This window comes from Plectrocnemia conspersa, unplaced genomic scaffold (assembly GCF_051122295.1).
Source record: "Plectrocnemia conspersa isolate PC_06_02 unplaced genomic scaffold, ASM5112229v1 ptg000003l, whole genome shotgun sequence".
Taxonomy (NCBI): domain Eukaryota; kingdom Metazoa; phylum Arthropoda; class Insecta; order Trichoptera; family Polycentropodidae; genus Plectrocnemia; species Plectrocnemia conspersa.
Window position 1 is genome coordinate 2,804,714 of NW_028277167.1, and position 7,498 is coordinate 2,812,211.

Below are 7,498 nucleotides of genomic sequence, written 5' to 3' on the forward strand. Positions count from 1 at the left end.
TAAATAAGACAAACAATCATAAAATAATCTACATAATGAAGTCTTCAAATTTTGAATTTCCGTCGCCGGGCTCCGAAGCTGAAAAGTGAGTTTTTTCTTTTATATTACAAAAACATTATCATTGCTTCCGATTTAATGCACATATACGTTATATTTTAAGAATTTCAAATACACCAGCTATGTTCTAAACGTGAATGTGTAATATATCCTTAGTATGTATGAGGATTGAAAGTTAATGTCGATCAAATCGGCGCTGCACAGTGGGAACACTATATATATTAGCCAACGGACAGCTTATAAATGTGTAATTTCTTGGATGTTATCTAATAGACGACATTTTACAATGATTATAAATATGTGATTGCATACCTGGAATAATCGATAGCCAAAATATCTAAGAGTGGGTTATTTTTAATTCTGATGTGGCAAAATATGTATACGTCATGGTTTTTATTCAATTTTTGTTCTGTGGCATCATTCCTCTTTCGGAATAGCCAAATTCAAGATATTCAGTTACATCAAACTTATGTAGTATGTTCTTTATAAAAAGATAATACTTGCTGACAGTGACTTCAACATGAGAAGATTCATTCTTTGTTTATATATATACCAATTCTACATTGTAACCATATAGGTCATCAAATTGTTCCATCATTGCTTCTGAAAAATAATTAAAAACAAATTTGATTAAACCTTTATCAAGAGTAAACATTAAATACATTATTACTACTAATATAATCCATAAATTAAATTTAAACGACAACCGAAGAACAAAATTGATGTTACTGTAGACTGTAGAGGATTAAACACGTATTTTTGGCATCTCTTCATCTTCTTCAAAATTGTCACAATTTGTCATATTTTAATTGTTTGCCATACGTAAATGTTATTAGATCTATCATTGCTTCTAAAAATTAACTGTAAACGATAAAATGTAGCTTTTTGTTTACACTAATATGAGATTTTTCATTAATACTAGCATTGTAATATGTTTAATTAACTTTGATATGTATACCTTTAATTGCCACATCACCGCTGTTTGTCTTTTAATATTTGATCCTAGAAAGTCAATAGTAATTTTGTTAGAATAACCGTGATATATCATTCATATAACCAAACACTTACTGGCACACTCATAATTTATAGTTTTAAATATATTGTCTATAATTCCAATACTACATCACTTTGAATCACCTTCAATTGGCACTTGGTAAGAAAAATGCTGTGGTTATAACGTATTTCACTGTTTATTTAATTGCACAAAACTGAACGCAGCGAGCGCTTGCCAGATGACAGGAGAGCTGTCACATGTAAGCAAATTTAAAAGGGAAATCCCTGTTCTAGGCGCGCTTGAGAAAGAACTACGAAATTGATTTTATCGATTTAAATTGAAAAACATTTATCAAAATATGTATAAAAATCATCAAATTCTAAAAAAAAATATATTCCGTTTATACGGGATTTAAAATATAATATAAATAATGTGGATTTTTATTAGCTTCTCTATACAGAAAAAGATGTTTTTGAATTTTGACGAACGTTGGCAATTTAAAGTTATAGTTTTCAGAGATTTTTTAAAATTACGCTTGAAAAAACATTTCCAACAAAAATTTTTTAGCAGATATGTAACCGATGCTATTTATTATTAATATTTATTTAAACTGCAAACCTACTTTTAAATGATACAAAATATTACGTTTTAATATTATATTTTATATTGAAAACATTTCGGTATTTTTTGCTTTATTAATATTTATTTAGGTTGCCTATTTTACAGTGAAATTTCTTTGTAACGAATACCGAAATAACGAAATTCCCAGTATAACGAATCTTCAATTTGTCCCCGATAAACTTTCATACAAAATTTTTTCATTGAAACGAAGACTGATCTCAGTATAACGAAATATTTTGATCCGAATTTAAGAATGACGTTACAACTTGACACAATATTTCTCCGAATCCAGTTCATCCTTGACTTGGCGTGTGCCAGATGTGTTCAAAAGCGACATTACAGGTGTTTCGCTGACCCTCAAACTTTTTTTATAAAACATTTTTTTCACAAATTTTATTGTGTTTCATACAATATCTTTAAAAATGGACCAAAAACGATCTGTCAACCTTATAAGAGGTTATTTTGATGCTGTAGTAATATGGTAATTAAAAATAAAATAAAAATATATCACCTTCCTTACTCAATATAACGAATTTTCAGTATACCGATATTTATTCATTGGTTCCGTGAGCTTCACTTAATTGAGATTTCATTGTACAATGTTTAGTTTATTATTATCTAGCTAAGTAAAATATTTTTTGCTTTTGGATTTTGACTGTCCTTATCAGCCAGTTACGGTGCACAATTTATAGAAGAAGGTCCAATATAGAGTACTTCTTGCGGAGGTAATGTGAATTAAATGTGGCAGAAGTGCCGGAGTTTTTGAATAAATCCTTATTTGTGTTTTTTAAAATGCGTGAATGTGTGTTAAAAATCTTTATATCATCCTACTTGTGGCGCTTTCACACAGCGTATAGCTAAGCACACACGCACAGATATATCTGACGGACACCAGGACAGATTTGTTCAAGCTTCACCACATACGCAAATTGTCTGAACTCAAATATCAGTCTTAATACGTCTTTTTCAAAAAAAGCAAAAATTTGCTATAATATATGGTGGTTTTATCTATTTGGAAGAATTTTTTCAAAGTTCGTTTTGAGCACGGACAGCGGACAGATGACGGACAGACTAATCTGTGTCTTTTCTCACCACACACGATCGGATTTGTCCGCCAGGCACCAGCAACGGGCAGATGTTGGTTGTACTCGCGCGTGTATGCCCAGATTATGATCTGATCTGCATGAGTATCAAACCTCATATATGTTTCATCGCAGAAACTTAGACGAATGGGTAGTGAACTTATTTCTATTGTTTGGATCGTATTGTGGTAGCTTTTGACAAAATTTCCAAAAAAAATTAGCGATGCATATTGTATTACTTAGTGGTAAAAAACAAGTCATTGTTTTTTGTGAGCACGATATCTTTTTTCTGTTGTACGATGTGAGAGGTGTGTGAGATTTATTTGTTGTTGTTCAAGTGGTCGTTATGGTGACTTCTAAATTCTAACTTATGGTGCAGGTGGTTGTAATATGAAAATTATTTCGTAGTGTTTAAAACACTCTGATATTTACAATGGTAAATTTTAGAAATAAGATAAATTAATTAAATAGCTATAAATTAATTACACTAATAAAAATTTACACATGGTGAAATTTTGAGCATGTAAAGTAAAACCGCTGCTTAATACAACTTTTAATACATTGTTTATATTATCTATATGTATATAGTTAAAAAATCACAAATATGAATTGTTTCAAAATGATTTTATTTTAGATATTATATAATATTTAATGTAATACACAGTTTAAGTGAAACTAGTTACGCTGCTCACTGCTTCTGCCATAAGTTTGATCTGCGTCGGCTTAAGAATGACAACATAGACGAATATAGATTATTAATGTTAATTTAGATTGCTTTAAAAAAATATGATCGTGATTTAGTAGACAATGAGCTACACCTATGTTCCAACGTTCATTTTAAAATATTGAATACGATTATTATTATTATTACAGCAAGCATTATAAATATGTTTCAAACATCAATCATATGTGTATAAGCAATAAAAAACTGACTTACACACATTTTTTATTTCTTACATCCAATCAACCAAAAACTAGTCTAGCAAGAATATTATGCTTAGTGAACATAATAAAAAAATATAGATAAAAATAGAAGAAGAGTCAAACTATTTTATGTGATATATCTGGAAAACTGGTACTTGGCTTTTATATTAATTCAGCTCCAGTTTTGCGCTTGAAGCATCTGAATTTCAGATAAATAGATTCTGGCAACGTGGAACCTTCTAAACGCATGCAAGTATCGAATGCTCTAGATAAAGATTTCTGCTCAGATTGGGGCAATCTGTCCAAAACGACGTTCTTTTGCAGCTTCCATTCTGTATCGTATACGCCAGATCCTTTAGCGAAACAATGAACATAATTGTATATCTTATCGTCAGGTTTTTCCGGAAAAGCTCCTTGGTGCATATTGGCCACTACATTTAGTTCAGCTTTACTTTCTGTGATGCACTTGTCTCTTAAAAGTTGCCGAGCCACGTCATCACCAAGGATAGCCTATACAAAAGTATTTATTTAAAATAATAAATATTTAATTAATAGGTTTAAAGGTTCTCAATTTATTATTTATGGTAATATCAGTATATTATTTTTTCACTTGGCATTAAAATTGTTAGTAATTCATTGAATTAAAATAATATATATGTATGTACACCGAAACAGAATTTATGTATGTTTTTAGTGACTTATGTATATACATATACGAATACTTACATTGTAAATGCCAAAAAATGCCAAAAGGAAGATTACTAATTTCATTTTATTCGGTTGCTCAATCGTAGAGTACTAAACCAGAGCAGAGTTGGCAATAATTTATATACTCTATATTAATAGTTGCATTTTATTATGTGTCATAAAATATAATATGTATTTTTATACAAGGTACGCTTAATTGTTTTTCCAGGATATATAGTAATTTACGTTTAATATATAGTATATAAAACACGTGCTAGAACTGTGTTTCATACTTTGTTGACAATGTATATTTTGTATCCGTATTTGCATCTTAGTGCCATGAAATGATTCATTGCATTCTTGGCGTAACGTCTACTCAATTAAAAACTTACTAAGAGATGATGTTGACAATCCATCAATGCTCGGTAACTTTCAGCTGCGAGCTTTAGATTGCCCTAAAGAGTCGCGATCGCGTCCCTTATTCTAAACCGTTGCGGCCAAAACGTCAGTGAGAACGCTTTTTTTACATAAGCTATCCAGCTTCTCAGCGAGCTAGCAGACATAAGCATATTTTCGGCGATAGAAATAAAATGTGGGGTGGTTCTCATCTGTTTTAGGTGTGCACTGTTTAAACAGTTTTATTTTTTTTAAATAATAAATTGTATGATTATTATTTGCTTAATGGACATCATGACACATTGGTGAACTCTGTTAAGTCATCATGACTTGAATCAGATTTGTAATAAAAAATAATAATAAAAACACTAAAAAAAAAATGGTTCTAAGAAACTACCCTTCGGGGCTGGAATTTTACGCGTCATCAAGAGTTCATTATTTAAAGAAACAACATATCTTGGACTTTTATATATAATCGGGGGCTTTATATATAAATAATATATAGATTTTAATGTTGTAACTTATTACCAGTTAAACGCCGGAAGCACTATTTGATATACCGTTTTATTGCATACAAATCAATTACCTGATATACAGATAAACTATAGGTGTTCATCAGGTTTTTTATTTTTTAATATACATGTAAATTTTTTTTTTGAAATTAAAATTTATTTATTTAGGTATTTTAAAGTTTTTCTTCAATATGTATATATAACTGTTTTACTCTAAATAAAATATAATATTCCATAATTAAATTACATACACGCATATGTGAAGATCATTCATGTGCACTATATTATACTAAAAAACACGCTTTTAGCTTGAATATCTCATCTTAAATCTCTCTTTTTATATTATTGGAATTAATTATCTTACCCTCGGAAATAAATAAATTATAATTAAAAATACGGTATTTACCAACTAAATAAAATTGCGTTTTGCTGTACATGTTCTCAGACTTTATTTAGTACTATCCTAATGGGTTTACAGAGGAATGTTTGGGTAAAAATCGGTTCAGATTGTGATAGTTCTTAAAGGGTTTAAGGCCATTATGTTAAGCATAAGGAATTTAAACCTTTTTCAATAACGTCTCAACGGTATAGTGGGGATAAAAATTATTGTCATCGATGATTTTTTTAAAGACCCTTTACTTTATTCCAAAATATTTAATCAGTTCACAACTGGATTATCCATCGGGTATTAAATATAATAATATATTTTTAATACAACTAAATATATAACAATAATATTAATACTTAATTCATTATATCCTAAATATTTCTTTTATTAAGACAAAAATAATTGATAGAAAGGTAAATATCATAATGGCAAGGAACCGATACATTAAATATTACCCACTGTATATAATTGATGTCCAGAAAAAATCGATTTCAATGGTTGGCTACAACTTTGTTTCGTACAGCTAAACCATTCTGAGTAAGATCAATATATTTGTATTCATTTAAAATTGTTAAATAAATATACTCATAAAATCTTTTCAGTTACTATTTTATTTCCAATCTATAAATGTATCTACAACTAATAAACTACAATACAATGTATTATTGTTTTATGGTTTAATAATGCATTTAAAATAGTGCAAATTATTGTAATATTATTTTCATTGTCCTTCCATTGTCACCTTATCGATTGCTACATGCATCAATTATTTATTTATGACAATATTAGTTTATTTGACAATAAGTTGCAATTATAAAAAAGTAGTATTACTATTTTATGAATATGTTATGAATCATTTTTGTATGCTCCAAATTAATTTTTTATATTATAATATTCTGTTAATAAACATATTTTTATCTTGGTCAAAAAAACTTTAATAAAACCCAAAATTTAATAATACTAAATAATTTTATATTTAACTTTATGCAATATTAAAAAATATTTTTCATATAATTTGAAGCATAGTTTTAACGCACCATAAATCATAAAAAAGTCCGTGGTTAATGCATACAAAGGATCTGGTTTCGAATCTCATATGTAACCTAGTGTTTTTCTATCGTTTCTGAGAATATAATTATAATTCGATTCGGTTTTGAGATTCACATAATCTGATAGATAATATCATGATTCATGATGAATAATTAAAATTAAGGTCAGAATAACATTGTCCGTAAGGTCTAGACTGATAACCTAAAGGCCACGGGCTCGAGGCATGACAGCAAACTCGATTTTATATTTATAAATATGTGAATTCATTGAAAATCAAACCCAGCTATAAAGTGACATGATTATAAGTAATAATGCACATAATAATTTGATAAATTCAACTTCAACATGGTCAGTTTTTAATATTTTTTTGGTTTGTCTGTTTATAATTTTATCATAGATATCAATATTTAAATATAAAGTCGGTATAAATAATGTTAGTAATTTAATGTAAACAAACCATAAACGTTACGGTAAAGTTATAATAAAATTTTAAACCAAAAACTTATAATATATAATTTTATATATTATAATATATACTTTTATGTATTATTTACTAAAGTTATTTCGCATTGCCTTTCCTTTATATATTTTCATATATTTTTCATTAAATGTAAATGTAAATAGAATATATGTAAAAATAAATAATGTTCTACCTAATTATATACTTTCTAATTTCTTCGACTTTTTTCTTTGACTTTCCTTGTTAGATGTTTCTCATTTTGTTAAAATTATATTGATTCTTATTAAATTATTAAAAAATATTATTTATTTCTTTAAATAAAATGAC